Consider the following 18,687-nt stretch of genomic DNA (forward strand, 5'->3'; position numbering starts at 1 on the left):
TTATTTATATTTTCCACTGGAATGCAAGTTTCTTGATGTTGCTGCCCCCATATTCTACTTGTTTTCATTTACTCTGAATTATTTGCATGATTAAATTACTAAACACTTTGTTGCAGTAGCAACAGACAAAAAATTCAAATTTTCATGTGAAGCTGAAATGCTGTTAAATTCAGTTGTGGTAGTGATTTTGAATATGCTGTTTCCATTCTATTAGGAGACCTGTGAGGACCTTCTAACTTTGTGAATGATCAACTAAAAGTTGGCCGAATATAAAATAAGGATATCAGGCCAGAGAATCACAAGGTTTCTATAGGTGAGACTTTTAGTTTCCACAAGGGCCCTCCTGTTTGAAGGAGGAGCAAGCTACAAAAAAAGGCACTACTTTTTTTAATTAATTAGTTTTATTTTTAATACCAAACAAGGAAATGCCTATAGATGATATTGGTTGAATAACGTGTGATATATCGATGCAATGTGGAATACACACACATACACACACACATACCCCTATGTATATTCTGCTGCATGTATCTACTTATTTTTTAACATTGTAGTCTGTTACTCTGAGATTTACTTTCTTCATTGAGCTGTATAATTTGGACATATTTTTGGTTGAGTTCCCAGATTTTTTGTCCATTGGAAGATAATCTTTTTTGTATTGCTATTAATGCAAAAACAAAGTTAAATATCATTAGTCAAGTCCATTAACTACATTGTTAGCATGCAGTTAGGGTAATTTTTGGCTTGAATTTGGTTTACTTTTCTTTGCTCTCTGTCAGCAGGCTGTGTGTTTGTCCACTTGTCTTATTTTTTAAATGTAGATTTAAGGGTCCAAGCACAGTTGTGTTACATGGATATATTACACATTGGCGAAGTCTTGGTTTTTAGTGTACTGATCACCTAAATAGTGTACACTGTACCAAACTGGACCTATTTCATCCCTTATCCCCTTCCCAGCCTTCCACATTAAAAAAGGCATTATTTTCACAGCTATCTCAATCCTGTCACTTGCACTCAACTCCGACTCATTAACTCAATTCTTCTTTATTAACAAGAAGGATCATGCAGGATACTTACCCTCCCCACATGTGTAGGAGCGTTTGCTACTGGATCCCAGAGAGTCATCCCTTATCTGAATCTGGTCTTCTTCCAGAAAGCTATGTCTCTATCACCATACAATCTTCGTCATTAAAACTGACAAAAATTGTGAAGGGTACATTCTGGTGTGGTTTGAATATTTGTCTTCCTCAAAACTCATGTGAAATTTAATTTCTATTTTGATAGTATTTGGCGATGAGACCTTTAAGAGGTGTTTAGGTCAGGCTACACCCTTGTGAGTGGACTTATACCATTATCGTGGGAGTGTGCTCTCCTCTCTTGCTCTTTCTCTTGCTGCTCCATCTTCCACCATGTGATGCCTTCCACCATGTTGTGACAAAGAAGGCCCTCACCGGATGCCAGCATGTTATTCTTTGTTGTTGTTGTTGTTGTTGAGACAGAGTCTCGCTCTGTCACCAGGCTGGAGTGCAGTGGCGTGACCTCGGCTCACTGCAACATCCAACTCCCTGGTTCAAGCGATTCTCTTTTCTCAGCCTCTTGAGTAGCTGGGATTACAGGCATGTGCTACCATGCTCAGCTAATGTTTGTATTTTTAGTAGAGACGAGCTTTCACCATGTTGGCCAGGATGGTCTTGATCTCCTGACCTCATGATCCACTCGCCTCGGCCTCCCAAAGTTCATTATAAATTTTCCAGTCTGTTGTGTTATGTTATAGCATTGAAAAACTAAGATACATCCCAGTAAATTAGTCTGTGACGGTTTCAAGCATGCTGTCAAAAGACAGGAAATTCCGGGATAAGAAACAAATTACAAAGGACATTATTTCCATGGCACAGAAAGTAACACGAACATCAGTATATTTATGTGTGAAGTCCTGGGATAGTTCCAAGTCTGATGGCAGTAATGTGATGTTCCCAGTTGAATTCCCACATATCCAGTGCATTTGCGTAGCAGCTTTGGACCAGTGGGTTTGAGATATCCATCCCTTTTATATGAGCAGAAAGAATTGGTGCAGATGGAAATGTTACCTTGCCTCTCTCAAGGATACCAACTGTGTAAAAAACTCTGAGAAATGACCCAGGTAAGAGAGTGGTCAGGGCTTTGATTGGACCATCCAGAAACATATGGAGAACCACAAGAGGCTCAAAGATTCTACCTCCCAACAAGATGGTAACTACGTACTATATATGATGCCCTATGTATTATTATATATTTGCATTCTGGGTAGTAGAAACAAACAAAAATGCAATGCATCTTAGCTCCTAGAAACTCCAAATTTTTTTTCTGTCTATTGCTTTCTCTTAGTTCTTTTCTTAGGCTTGAGTAATTTTGTTTTAAACATGCATTAATTAGCTTAGCACTCAGACAAAAACATTGCTTTGTATTGTTCTCCAGATTGTTGAGTTCTCTCACTTCTACATAGTATTCTACCTTACAAAATCTATCCATGTAGCCCTCTCTGAATTCTAGTTTCTTTTTCCTCAGTCCAACAGTTCTGTCAGCTCTGGTTTGATTCCCCCTTTACAATATCCTGTACCATTAATTTCTTTTAGGAAGTGAGTTGAGGTAATTGCAAGGTTCACTTTGCTTCTTTGCTTTCTTACAGAGATTGTATTATTTGCTCCTTAATACCTATTATCTGAAAATTATGTTTTCATGTATATGAATGTGTATCTTTTAAAATTTGCTTTTTTCCCTTCCTTTTTCAGTAAGAGGTTAACAACTGTCTTTGTTAATTTATAAGCAGAAATTTCTGTTTTCTTGTTTAAAACAACTGAGGATTATTGATTCAAAGTGCTCTATGGTATAGCTACATTTTATTCTTCACAAATCAGACATAATTAAAAAATATTTCCATCATTTTAGTGCTTGAATCTCATAGTTTAAGAAGAATATTTGAAATTATGCATTACTACAAGTTACTTATATGTCTTTACCCTACCTATCTTGACTTGATAATAAAGATTATCCTTTTAATGATACAGTGCACCATCACAGGAAACCAAAGAACTGACTCTGTGTTTAGGTAAAACACACTATTACATTGACTCCTATTATATCCACTCAGAAACTGGATTCTTTAGCATGTTGTTGAAACTGATTAGCTAATATTTTATTTTGGGAATATAAATATACTTTGAAATGTGACAATTAACTATATTTTTCACAAATTAGTGTTCGAACAACTGAAAACTATTTTATAGGCTACAGTTTAGGTAGGAAGTCTTCTCAATGCCGTATTTTTTAAAAAAATCTACTATAGACAAAATATTGCCCATCAATGCAAAAGTGTCTTGATAATAGATATCTATTAATCAAACACACTGCAAAAATATATAGTGGAGAATTATGCTGAAAGACATGATAAAAATTGAACACATCTTTCTGATAAAAGCTCATAGCAGACTAGAAATAGAAGAATGCAGTGTTAACAAGATATCTTAAATTAGCAGCTCATATATTACTAAACAATGAAGCCATTAGATTCTTTAATTAAAATCTGGAATATGACAGAGTATATGCTATAGTGCTTTTATTAAGGAAATAAGAAATACAGTTGAGTAAAATGGGTCGGAATTATTCCTATTGTAGAATATTTGAATATCTGCCTAGAAAATTACAGAAAGTAAACAAAATACTATAAAAAGTCACAATAAAGTGTAAGGTATTTGACACAATTGTGTCCTAAATTATCCATAAAGTGGCAACTACAATCTAGAAAATATGCTTGAAATAGTCAAAAGTTAAATTTGACAAGCGAAATACATTTGGTATGCTTCTTTTAACTTTTTAAAAAAATTTGTGTAAAAGTACACCCTAAATTGGAATGAAATCATAAGTTAAATCAAAGAGAAGACCATAAATCAAAATCCAGGCATATTGCTCCCTGACAACATTACTAGTGGCTAGTGAACCAACTGGAAAAGGACAGAAAAGAAATGCACAGACACAGACAGAAAATGTTATATTTTACACTTTCTTTTATGCACCTATTCTACATATCCAGGAGCTGAGCTAACCACAAAAACAGGTATTTGTTAATATCACCAACTCCAGATATACAAAGAATATAGCTCTTTGAGATTTTTTAAATACTTATCAAATATTCCCTTACTACATTAAATTAGGAAACGGAAGTCCCAGAAAATAACTAGGCAGAAAGATAATGGAAAGGCACTTCGTTTATGGACCTCAGTCACTTTTGAAAACATTATAAACTTGCTACAGACAGGAAAAGGATTGGGAAGACTATATGCTGGCAAGCATTGTGTTTCATATGCAAAATTCTTCCTAGAAAATCTGCCACTCAAAACAGGAGAATAGTTTTATAAAAACCAGCTACTCTGAACTAAATGAATGCCTACTGTGAAGTATAAATTGAAAGAGAAAGTTTTTAGGAAATCCTGAACTTTACATACTCAAAAAGAACCTTGCCAGAACCTACGTGTATGGCGAGGGGTACAAAGAAAATCCTGCAAATTTGTTTATTTTAAAACTTCCTACCTAGTGAATATATTTTCAGACAAAAATCAGTACAAAGAAAAAATATATCAATAATCAAGCTGAAGGAATTATTGTAGCAAAAAGAATGAAAAACATCATTTTTAAATAGAATTAAACTGTGTATGTCTACAAATAGCATTGCCCAAATAATATATTTGATGTTATTTGTTGTTTTCCAAACAGAAATGTAATATGATAACATTTGTATGAAATAGAAGTAACAGAGAATTTTAAAAGTAAAACAGGATGATTTCTAGCGGGGCGTAAAGGACTCTTCCTGAAAAAAGAAAATATTAGAAGATAAACACAAGTGATTAAAGACAGCTAACATCTCTCTGATGGTTGTTAATGATGTGCAACAATTTTGCTGTGTAAGAGAATCAGACATGCATGAGGTCAAATTGAGCTCCCCTAAGCAACAAATTATTTAATATTAAATAGGTTATCTTGATCTTTCTGCAGTTTATTTTCATATGTGTGTGGGTGTGTGTATATATATATATATATGAAATATTGAAATGAGTATACTGGAACCCATTTTGAACTATTTGAACTAACATAGAAAACAACAATTATACTCCAGGAGTTGTGTCTGCATGTCTGAGTGTACAATAATTTAATGAGATAAATGTAAAACAATTAGCCTAATATGGATTTAAAATAAAAATAAATAAATATTTTATTGTTATTACTAAAACATAGGTTTTATATTTAAGAATATTTTGTGAAAATTACAGGAAAACTTTCATGCCAATGATTCCTAACAAAAACAACATTTCAGACACTCCTATTGATGTTATGAGACCATCTAGAAATAAAGACACATCCTGATAAAGAAAACATGTATACCCAAAAATACAAATCTGTATGAAAATAATACAGTATAATTAAAGAGGAAATTACCAAAGAATGCAAGGATAGTGCAACATCAGACACTGTGCTGATTTGTTACATCAACAACTAAAAGGAGAAAATTATGATCACCTCAAGAGATTTTAAAAAGGTATTTAATAAAATTCATTAGTAATTGTAATCAAATTTCTAAGGAAACTTTTTAAATGTAAAAGCCTTTCTAGAAGAAACACATAGCTGAAATTAGTCTAAAGATGAAATATAAATATCAATTTCATTAACATAATGAACAAGATAGGATGCCAAAAGCACAATTATTTTTCAATTCTTAAAAAAATGTATAGGGATTACAATAAGACAAAAAAATAAAATAATTGAAATATATTTTATGTGATTGTGAACCTAAAAGGAATAGTAGAGTTAAAAAACAAAACAAAACTCAATTTAAGAAGGAATGCAGTAAGATCATTGGATACAAGATACATACAAAAACAAGTTATTTTCTATTTTTACAATAACAAATACAAATTTGTAATATGTATATTAAATTACAGCATTGAAACTACCTAAAAGTAATAAGAAATATATTTGATAAGAAAGGTAACTATCTAAATAAAAATTCCAAATTACATATTTAAGGACATAAAAATATTTGAATAATGTAAATAATACCATTCATTTGGTTGGGAAAATATTATGTTTAACATGGATAATTATCCAAAGTGATTATATTTATAATGTTATTTCAATTAGTATTTATATGTCTATACACTATTTCCAAATATATTTTTATTGGGTAAGAAATAATTAAACTCTATTTTGAATCAAAAATCTCTGAAAAATACAAGAGAGATTTACAAATAAAGTATCTCCACTTCTATTATCAAATTGGGTTAAAGATAGACACATATATCAATATAAAAGAACTTACAGTTCAAAAGGAGTTCTAGTATTATATATTCATAAATTTATAACAAATATAATGTTTCAATTATAACGGAAATGGATTATTTCAAAATAATTTAAATTAATGTATATTAGCAAATGTTCTAGAAAGATTTTTAATGATACTTCCACTTCCTTAGTCTGCACACAATTTAAGTTCAATAAAGTTTATAATTATTGATGGCAGAATGGGGATAAACATGGAAATTATGAGATTATTGGTGACTTTGAGTAATGAACCAGATGGGTGACCAAGCAACATCATTTTCTATTTGAGATAACTAAAATTTATCTTCCTTCCTTCCTTCCTTCCTCCCTTCCTTCCTTCCCTCCCTCCCTTCCTGCCTTCCTTCCCTCCCTCCCTTCCTGCCTTCCTTCCCTCCCTCCCTTCCTCCCTCCTCCTCCCTCCCTCACTCCCTCAAAAGAAGTGGCAACAAACTATACCACTAGTCATTGCATTCTTCAATTCGATTCATTCAGTCACAAAAAAAGGGGGCTGTGCTATTTCATTTAAAATGGTCCTTGATAAAGCACTAAGGATTTAAAATATTATTCATATCTGATCTTTGAATACATCTTTTTAATCTTGTCTTTGACAAATGAGTACCTACAATGCCCTTCTACATTTCAAAGTATGGGAACTGTCTTGAGAAAAAACAGTCATACAGTGGTTTAATTTTTAGTGAAATAAGCTTTTTTTTAAATCATGCAACCCTGTTTCTACTTTGGAAAGGAACTAGTAAGCAAGATATGGTCATTTGAACTTTATATTAGCAGAAGTTTTCTCTAATGGAATGAAGTGAGTTTGAAGATTTAATTAGATAATACATGTAAAATACTCACTATAGTACTGACTTAAAAGAATCAATAGTCATAATAATATTATGAAAATATATATCTATTTTGTGTGTAAAAAATACAGTCTTGTAAAACTTGTATGTGATAACAGGAACTTAACACCTTCCCAATACCTACAGACTTTCTGATGAGGATGGTTGCATTAATAGCTAATGTAATTTTTAAATTTTGTATAATTAAAACCGTCAATAGTTAAAATATCTGCATAATTCAGTGAACCAACTTAAGTTCATTAAAAGTGCAAAGTAGGCCAATATATTTTAATAAAATAGTACCAAAAAGTTTATTGATTTGCTTTTAGATTTGTGTTAAAATAATCATAATGTAATTATCAAATCAAGGAACCAATCAAGAATTGTGTATACTCTTATTAGATACTACACCAGAAAGTATCTAAGAGAATATCCACAATTCTTAGGAAGAATATTAACATCCTAACTTCTCTTCTTTTCAAATATTTGACTGAGGCCAGGATGCCTTGTAGAGCTCAAACAAAACAACACATCACAATAAATTGAATGCAAAGGCAAATATTAAAATTCGGGAATTTGTCATTGAACTTGATATTAAAGTTTTTCAAAAATGTAAAGCAATACCCTTCTTATCACTAATTTATTTTTGTTTTTAAAATATAATTGTTATATGAGCATGTAATTTGTATTAACAAATAATTATTTATTATTGTACATGATAAAACATACAAGATATCTATTAATTAAAACAAATAACTTTGTAAAAATTAAAAATCAAAATTAAAGTGTGTGAGAATTAACAATAGCGATGTCATTTTTCTATCTTGGTGACTGTGTTTCCTACCTTGGTGATGGTGTTCCCAAAAACAAAGCAAAGGTCAAGCTCACCCATAGCTTTAAGACAGCATAACAACCCTGACCATAACAAAGCCTAACTGGCCCTTACCACATACCTCCTCAGCCCCCTATAGTTCCAACCTGTCAGCACTTCCCCAACCCCTCCCCTATAAAAACCTCAGCTTGCAAGCCATCAGGGTCTTAGCCAGATTCCTGATTGGGACCCCTCACAGTCTTATTCTTGTAAATAAACCTGTTTGGCCCGTTGAGTTGCCTTCTCTCTCACTTCTCTCATTTAAAAATCTGCCTAACAAGGTAAATTAAGGAAGCGTATTTTCTTAGTTTTAATTTCTTACACAGTTACTAATGACAAATATAATCAACATAATCAACATCTATTTGGGTTTTCAATAATTTCTAGGAGTGTGCAGTGGTCATGAGGCCACAGTGTTTGAGAAGTACTATAATAAAAAAGTTACAATGATACATAAAATTAATATACACAGTAAACCAAAAGGTATCTCAATCAAGTTAGAGGTTTATTCAGCCAAAGTTAAGGATGTGTCCAGGGAAAGAAACACAAGTTACTGTAGGATCTGTGGCCTGTGCTTTTTCCAGAGAGACTTTTGTCATAAAAGAATGAATGACAAAAAGTACCAAGGCCAGGTCATAGCAATGCAGAGAAAAACAATCCTGGAAAACTGATTTAGGCTTTATTACCCAAAGTCCATACATTAGTAGGCAGGCAAAAAGTAGTTTATGTATGTATGTGTGTGTGTGTGTGTGTGTGTGTGTGTGTGTGTATATACTTAAAATTTAGGAGAAATAGCAACATATGTCTAGCCTCAGTTTGCAGGGCTTTAAGAAAAGCACAGTTTAGTGATTTCAGAAAAACAGGAGAAAAATAAACTTGAAAACATTAGTTTGGAGACTTGTGGCCAGGAAAGAATTCAGGATCCAGTCCTGTTAAGCTGTAGACAAAGAATAAAAATCGAAAAACATTGTACAAGGCCAGAGTCTGCTAACAGGAGTACTATAGTTTCTTTTGAAAGATAACTTTTCTCTCTCCAGTCCTTCATTTTAACCAAAGACAAAATCATAGTAGGACCAACTTATTTGCAAAATAAGGTTTAGTGTTATTATACCTGGCCTAATTCTTTGCATAAAGTGGAGCAAAACCAATTATATGCTACATAGACTGCTTTTAAATTGGCTCTGTTGGAACGTTTTTTTATAAGGGATCTCAGATTTGACTTTTTAAAAGCCTCTTGATCCCAGCAAAGGATATATCTGTGCTTGCAAATACTTGTATGAATTTCAGCAAATTATTCTCTTTTCAAGATCCCAGGACTACTGGGGGTTCCTGGGCCTGTCAGAAACTGACATTGTTTAATTACCACAGGTCAGGAACCCTGTAAAGGAACTGCATAGACAAGGTATGGCCAGTTTCTTCAAAGGGCTTTTATCCACTCTATGAGTCAACTTCAGTTATTCAAAACCATCTACTCATGTCTGTAAACATTCTAGTTCAGTCAAAGCCTTGGAAAAATAAACTATGTCTTCAACTGTGTCCTCTAACAAAAGAAAACAGATCTCTATTGAGCTTATGCAAATAACTATACTGCCATAAAATAAGAATACTCAAAAATAGTTTCCAAATTCTGGAGAAATTAGGTACAGAGAAAAAAGTATGCTTCAAATTTTTCTCACAAGAGTATACTTTACTCAATTGTTTAAAAAGAATCAGCAATGTTTAAAACAAGTCATAAAAATTATTTCAGTTTTCTATTACTTCAGTACCGTATAGTCAATTTGATCCATTTGATATTGGAGTTGGTAATCCTCACAAACACATTAGCTCTTTAGCAAGAGTCCAGAAAGTATTTTTGGATTTTGGTTTTTGTTTTCTCTAACCCAATGACACAGTCTCCACAGTTACAAGAAACTTGTATTCAAAGAGCATGTCATGGTTCCTTTCATGAACACCTCTAAAGAAGTAAGTTTTGAACTGTAGTTTTTATAAACCAGATTTTGAGAAGAATCAAAGTAAAACTATAATTGCGAATGAGAAAAGTTTTAGGTTTGCAATGGTTAAAGATGCATAACAAGAAAACTTGATTATTTCTGTGGCATACAACAATTTAACATAATAATCATAATTAATATTGATAGTGGCAGGAGGCAGACAAATCCTAGGCAGACAGGGGTGGGTCCCCAGTGAAACCCCACCTTCAAGCCAAAGATAGTTTGAAGCCTGAGAGCCAAACTACAAGTCAAATCCATGGACCGGATTGAGAACCTGTCTTCCCATTTAGTGTGCTTTTTACTGATTGATCCCCACTCTTCAACTTCCTAAGTGGTTTTTCACACTGTCATGCCCACCTTTGAATAGGGCCTTTGTTTTAACTTTTTTGTATACTCACAAACCAATCAGCACACACTCTCCCATTCTGAGCCCATAAAAGTCCCAGACCCACCCACACTAAGAGAGAAACTACCGGACTCTGGGGAGGGGACCACCCTCACAGGACACAGGACAAGAACTCGGGACCCACTGAATGTGGGTACACAAAAGGCTGTAACATTGTGGCCCTCTGCCCTCTGCCAGTGGAGGGCAGCCACCCCACATGACGGGAAGCAGTGGTGGGGCTGAGGCAGCCCTAGAGAGCTGCAGGCCAGAGTGGGGCAAGGGGCAACAGAGCGGTTATCACTCCGCTGTCTGTCGAGCTGTGGACAATGGGACTAAAAGAGCTAAGTAGCATGCTGTAACACCCTCTCTGGGGCTTTGGGGGCATGGGCACCTTTGCTTTGGTACCACCATGTTCCCCTCCTCTGGACACCAGAGTCTACCATGGGAGTGGCTTGCAACACTCTTGTTCTCACACAGCCCCTCCAACTGAAGACCAAGCACACAGTCTCAGCAGCTTTGGCATCTGAGCCAGAGGACAGCGTAAAGTGTGGCCTGATGGGCCAAATAGACAAGTCATCTCCTGAGGCAGGCCAAAAGCTGAACGAGGCCCAGGTGGGGATGTCACCAGCCAAGGAGGTCCCCAGCTGGCAAAGTGACCAAGAAAAATCCTGTGTCAATATTGATAACTTATGCTTAGACATCAGGATTACAGAAATCTCATACAGTTTTGGAACACATATTAATAATTTATTTATATAAATAGAATCCAAAGAATAAAACATAATTTCATAACTGACAATGCTTCCTGTATGATTTTAACCTATTAAATCAGCCACATAGGTCTCATTTGGACTTTAGGGGACCCACTAATCTAAAAGTTAATGAGGTAAAAAAGACAATTTAGAATTTGATTTTAGTATGCGTGTCAAATATCAAAAGTTTAAAACATTTGGTGTCACAAATAAGCCCACAGGTCACTGTAAAATAGTGATTCATTTAGTCACAATAATAATTCAAAGGTTTCTGAAAAGTGAAAACCTTTATTATTTGATAAAGAGGAAACTCAATTTTCAAAACAATAAGACCTAATAAAGGCAGCATAAGGCCAACTGAATCTGTCTCTCTCTTTCCTCTCTTTTTCCAGTTTACTCAAAAAGGAAACAAAAATTTTTAATGTCACTTAATTTTACACAAACATTGTATTAAAAATAAGAAACTAGCTTTTACTTTTGCAGTGTATTATTAACACTAAAGCTTATTTTAATAAAATCTCATAAACAAATCTATTCTTACAATATCTAAACTAGCTATAATTACTTTCCCTTTAGCCAAAACCATATTGCCTTGCCTTCTTATAACCCTTTTTTCAAACACATTCTACTTGCATTTGTATTCTTTGTAAATAAAAATGTTTTCTGTATACTAGTAGTTTGAATTACATATATTAATTACAATGTTAACTCTTAGTAACACCTTTTTTTTTTTACTGAAAAACTTAATGGGTAAGCAATTTTAATTAGGTGTCAGATGCAGAGCCCAGAACAAAAGACAGAGGTGCAGATAATGTCCAATCCTTACCAGCATTGTCAGAGGGCACAGTTGTGCTGGGGAGAACTCCACAGTTCCCCAGGCCTTGCCATGGCTATAAGACAGACAAGTCAAAAAATTATTAAAAATGTCACAGAAGTGGTTTAGGACCTTAAAACATTTAGCAAAAACAGTTTCTGGCCTGCCTGAGTGGTTCAGATCAAATGTCTAAATTAAATCTTGAAGATATTTTTATTTTATTATACCAATAACATTAAATTAGCTTTATTTACTTAAAATTACTAAAGTCATGTGAACTAAAAGACATTTGAGTCATAATTTTCATTTTTCTGGTAAAATATTTGATTTAAGCACTTGCTTTTTAAAGCTAATTCATTAGATCTCATATATTTTGGTAGTGGAACATCAGACACACATGACTAGTATAAACACACAGGCGTACACAAAGACAGAAGTAGATCTTTCAGTCAATTGAAAAAATTCTCAAAAACAATATTCAAAAAGAAAATGCATTAAGGTATTTAAATATTAATTTTTAATAATTAATTAATAATTAATAATATTTAAGTAGTAATTAAAGATCTTAATGCATATATTATTATATATATATCTTGGATATCAGCTTTTAATTAAGCTGACTTTTAACCATAGAGCTTTTTAAAAAATCCCTTAAAATCTCTTATTATCAAATGTTAGCCAGGGAAAACAGTTGATACTTTTGGCTTTTGAAATTCTTTGCCAAAGGTATTCTTCCAAGTGTCTTAACAAAGGTTATGATTTAACCATGGATGCATGAGTTTTCTCCAAAAAGGTGGAAAGCAGGGGTTTTTTCATTTTTCAAGATTCAGAGAAAGAAAAATCTAAGACAGGAAATCAGAAGCTGTCAACGGAAGGGAAAAGAATCAATAAATGGCCAAGCCACACAAATATCAACCCAGAAAAGACTTAATCCTTGGCTTGGAATTAAACCTAGGCTGCCATGGTAAAAGAGAAGAGCCTTAGCTACTAGACGGCACATGGGGCAGCCTCCACTGGTTTGCAGCAAGGAATCTAGAGCATGAAGTTTCGGTCTTGCAAGGGGTGAAAACATTGTTTTCATCAGATAATTCTCAAGGCTAGCCATAACATTACTACTATATATTCTTCTTTTAATTTAACCTTTTCATCAATTGTTTAGAATAAGAGACCTCTATAATTTTTTATATATCCTTTGGACATTGACAATTAGAATTTTCAATAGTGTACTTTATTTCAATAGCAAGTATTCATAGCACAAGTCATCAAAAATACACCAGAGTCACTATACCAAGAACAGTCACACAAATCCTTTTTTTTCTCATTAATCAAAACATTGCATTTGAGACAGTGATTTTTACCATCCACTTAACTGGAGTGCGGAGGGAGAGGTGAGGAGCCTGAATGGTAAGAAATTCTTACCCCATTGCCAGGAGAGTAGTTTCCTGTGTTCTCCTCAACTGTGGCTTCCAGAACAGAAAAGCAACTTTGATCATCCTGCTTGCTGCACCGTACTGTGGGGTCCACAGGCTCTTGACTTCATGAGGATTTATTGAAAAATCACTGACATGAGACAAGCTGGGAAGAAACAGTGGAGCTTAGAGTAATCAATAGAATAAAAGGAATAGAAATTTATTTAGCATGTATACAGCATAGCCTTCAGCATGAAGACTCAACTTTCTAAGTAACAGAAGCTCATATACTTTCTTGAAATTACAGAAAGAATGAAGAATCAGGGTATGTCTAATGAAAACAGATTTTAGAGACAAGACAGGATATGGGCAGAAGAAAGAAAAAGGCTTGGCTAGAAAAAGATGGCCTTGCTATGTAGATGAAACTTTTCAGGTTAGTCAAATTTTTCATTTTTCTTAACTTATTGGTTTTTAGAGACGGAATTTGACTTTTCTAGCTGTAGATTTTCAGTCAACATTAGAAGGGATCAGGAGTTCATCAAATGTAATGGAAGATAGAACAAAACAAAATAAAACAAAATAATAAAAAGCCCATTGTACAGTTCTCATATAGCCAAGATCTCTAAGCATAAGAAGTTACAGTCAGCTGACAATATACATTAACCATCAGCTACCAAATCCCTACCTGATATCCCAAACCAGCTCCTACCTTGGAGAGGAGACTCAAGCTAAAGACTGCTCTCTGCTTCTATGGAATTAGCAAAATCCCAGAAAAAGGAGTTCTTCCACAGAATAAATGTCAGACTTCAACCAAAAAACTTGAGAGATCAGGGATCTCTGGAGGAAGAAGCTCCCACACCTCAGCAAATTGTTCAATTGGTCAGAGTGATAAAGCTTCTAGCTGGCACCCAGGCCACAGTAGGAGAGTTGCCGCAAATCGAAAGGCCAACCTCCACTCAGAATCCCTTTGAGGTTGCCAAAAATTGTCTGAGACAGATCTCAATCAATTTAGAGGTTTATTTTGCTAATGTTGAGGACAGACTTAGTGGGGGAAAGGGAAAAAAACACAAGTTACAGTAGGATCTGTGGTCCGTGCTTTTTTCAAAGAGGATTTTAAGGACTTCATTATTTAAAGGAAAGGAAAAAAAGGTGGGAGTTATAGGCTGTCAGGCAAGTGCTTACACTCTTATGAGACTTTGATTATTGTCAATTATGCAATTGTCTTGCACTAGGTTGATCTGAATTTTATATAACATAATGGAAGCTTATAAAGTTACAGCTATGTGTTTAGGAACAAAAGGAAGGCAGCTTTTATTTTTTTGTTTTGTTTTGTTTTGTTTATGTTTTGTTACTCCATTTAACTTTTGTCACCAAACTTAACTTTTCCCTTTGACATAATGAGTTTGGGGTTCCAAGATTTATTTTCCTTTCAGAACACTTAGCAAGATCGAGTAACAAGAATATAGATTTAGCAGGATTTTGGGGAGAAAGTGCTTAGCATAGAATCTGGGATTGAATGATTTTTCACACTACAGTATTTTTAAAAATTTTTTTTTCCTTCATAACAATAATTTTCACTACAACCCCTTACATGGGAAGACTTCCTTGAGAATGACACACCTAAGAATTATTGAATTCCATCTAAATATAAGTAAATGTTACAGTACTATCCATTATATCAAGAAAGCCTTAAACGTTTTATTTACAATTTTATTTGAAGCAAATATGAGCTGCGTGTAGCAATCCCAGCTACAAAACCTCTGCCTTTAGGGTATTTAAATTACTAGTTTTCTAATATACAATACCTATTAGTGCTAACTAGTCTTTTAATTTGTTATTATTTTTCCTCCAAGATTCAGTAACAGAAATATAAGCAACAAGCATTAGAGTAGAATCATATACTGGCTATTAGTCTACAGACTTGACAATTGGGGGTTGTAAATTCTATATTCACTATCAAGGATGAGTAAGTTGACCAGGGCTTGGCACCATTTACTTTAATGTCCTTTTTTATAAAATGGAAATGATGCTAATGGTTCCCCAGGGTGCTCTGAGAATGGAAGGTTAAAAGTACTGTGAAATGCTCAGATTTGAAGTGCTACCCTGGAGCAATCTATTACTGTAAGTTCTCACTTAACCTCATTGATAGATTCTTGGAAACTGCAGCTTTAAGTTCTTAAGCTAAACGACGTGTAACAAAACCAATTTTGCTACAGGATAATTGATACAAATAAGAGGTTAAATTTCTACAGAATATTTCTGGTCACAAAACATCACAAAACTTCTAAATAAAGACCCCAAACACTTCTACATTAACCATTGACATAAATGTGAGGTATACATACATTTAAGAAAACATAATAAAAGCAAGTAAGATAATTATTTACCCGATTACTCAGTTCAGAGTCTGGGGTGTCCGGAGTCCATCCCAGCAACTCAGGGCATCAGGTAGGAACCAGTCTTGGACAGCCAGCGATTCGATCACAGTGTGCGTTCATACACACTCACCTTCACTCCTACTGGAGCAACTTGGACATGCCAGTTCCTTTGAAGTGCACATCTTTGGAATGTGGGAGGAAATGAGTTTCAAAAGGATGCTGAACTATTATTTGTTTTTTCTAAGAAACAGTGGCAATTAGAGTGATATATTACTTAATACTCATTTTTCAGCACATGCCTCAACAAAACACTCTCTAATTCTTTCCACACACTCATACACAGATGAACCCATTCTGGGACATCCCGTGTGTGATGCGACATAAATCCAGTTACAATAAGTTTTGAATTTTTGATCGTACATTGAAACATGATTGACCTTACCTTTATATTTATGCTAAGTAAATGAGATTAGGAAGGAATTTAAGTAAACTAAGCCCTGCTTGAAGAGGGAGGAAATAATTAGAGGAAAGAATAGGTTTTTGTTCTGAGATAAAGTTTAATATTACAGATAGCACATGATATCTAAAAACAACACAATTACACATTGATTTCTAAGCATGGCACAGCAATCCAGGGCAAGCTGGGATAGAGGAATCTCAGTTGCTAGCAGCAGGACCCATGAGTGGGATGTAGTGGGAAGACTAGAAATAGTGAAAGGAACATTCTTTTTTCAGTGTGTAAGGTCTTTAACCCTTTTTGTAATTATTGGAGGTAGAGTAAAATCAATAATAATGCTTTTGATAACTTTTTGATCTTGTTGAACTCTTTCTGATTTAAGTACCATTCTAGGTGTTTTTGTAAGGATTAGGTTATTTACACTCATAATAGTTTATATGGATAAGAAAATTAAGTCACAGAGTATTGTTTGACTTAAACCACTTAAACCACCCATAGTATGTCTGACTTAAATCAGAGAGAAAGTATGAGAATTATTTACTACTATGGTCTTAATTTAAATCCTCTGTGTTTCATACCAACATTGTTACTTTTCCCTCTACAATAATGTGGCTCCAGAATCACGGGCATCAAATAAAAAGTGGAAAATTTGGGTTTTGAAAATTCTGACTTCAGCAAAACACCTCAAAGAAGAGCTGGCAACAAGTTGTTTCTACTGAAAATTATACTTTGAATAAATAAAGCAGTGTCTTAAATGACATCCTGTGGGAGGGGTCACTCATCACAGATATCTTTTCGATAAGATAAGAAACATTAAAGCAAGCGGAAGGATGACCTCTAAAGATGTCTACATCCTGAACCCTGGAATCTGTGAATGCATTGCTTTACATGACAAAGGGATTTTGCAGATGTGGCTATGTTAGGATGTTGATATGGGAGATTAACCTGGATTATCTGGGTGGACCCAATTAATCACAAAGATCTTTATAAGTGAAAGAGGGAGGCAGGAAAATCAAAGTCAGATGGAGAAGTGATAGCAGAAAGAGAGGTCAGAGTGATGGGGTTGCAATCATCGAAGATAGCAGGGGGCCATGAGCCAAGGAATGTGGTCAGTCTCTAGAAGCTAAAAAAGCTAAAAAAGGGAAGTGACAAAGTCTCCTCTAGAACCTCCAGAAGAAACACAGCCTTACTGAGACCTTCATTTGAGGACTATAAGACCTATTTCAGACCATAGGCCACCAGAATTATAAGATGAGAAAGTTGTATGGTTTTAACCCACTAAGTTTGTGGTAATTGGTTATAGGAATCCAGTAAGTATATTCAAATACCAAAATTAACATCTTGCTTAAAGACTTTCCAATTCATTTTATTTTACAAGCCTTGGATTCTGAATAGCAGGTGCAGACCATCTGGCCTTCTGTTGTAATTAATAACACTTAGTCTGTGCTACGATCTTTAAAAATACTGAATACTGGGTATTGTAAACAAAATTTTTCCTGAGATAATTATCTTAGGATCTAAGGATTGAATTATCTTCTAAATTACACAGGTCTTGGGCCACTGCTATGACAAACCAGTGTGTCCTTTTAAAGCTTTAGACTCCAAAAGGGAGGGCTACTCAGAATTTGCAATTAAATTAACACAACCCCCAGGATTTCAAAAGAACTATACCGACTCAGTAGGAGAAACAGCCCAGGCTGGTGACACTTTTGGTGGCTCCAATTCCAGTCAGGCATAAAGAAACCCCTGGCAGGGTAAGCTAGACAAGAAATTGGGCACTATTGTCTTGGATTTTATTCAACTTAGGATTGTGGATATGGGGCTTTTGATGCTCAAGTTTTAAAGTAAATGATCTTAGACTTCATTTCCTTTGATCTTTGCATTTTAATTTTCAAATAGATTTACTATTTTAACTTACATTTCTCCTTAGGATATTTATACCAAGATAATTTCATATTCAAATTTGGCTCATCTATATGTTGTTTGCATGCAGTTGTTGAAGTACCTTCATAGATTTCATCTTAATTTGGCCTTTTATTCTCAATTTTATGTAAGATTTTTCTTACAATTGCAAGAAAAATGAGTGTAACTTATGGGGTAAGTTCCAGATCATGCCCGTACCCGCCCTCTATAATTGTCTAACATGGAAAAGATGGTAACTGCTGTTTCAAATTGTGCACTATCACAGAGACAAACCTTGATGGACTTGCAATTTATATTTCTATAGTTTCTCATCGTTCAGATGATAACTTGTTTTGTGAATTCAGGCACTATGACAAATTTGATAATCCACAGAATTGCATGCATTAGGACAACATACACTTGCAGAAGAGCTTTTTACTTTTATTTTCCTAAATATGTGTATATAGCCAACTATGCGTCATGTATTCTTATATGTTGAACAATGTGAGAAGAAAATACTAGGTTTGAATGCAGCTTC

Source organism: Gorilla gorilla, chromosome 14 (assembly GCF_029281585.2).
Source record: "Gorilla gorilla gorilla isolate KB3781 chromosome 14, NHGRI_mGorGor1-v2.1_pri, whole genome shotgun sequence".
Lineage (NCBI taxonomy): Eukaryota > Metazoa > Chordata > Mammalia > Primates > Hominidae > Gorilla > Gorilla gorilla.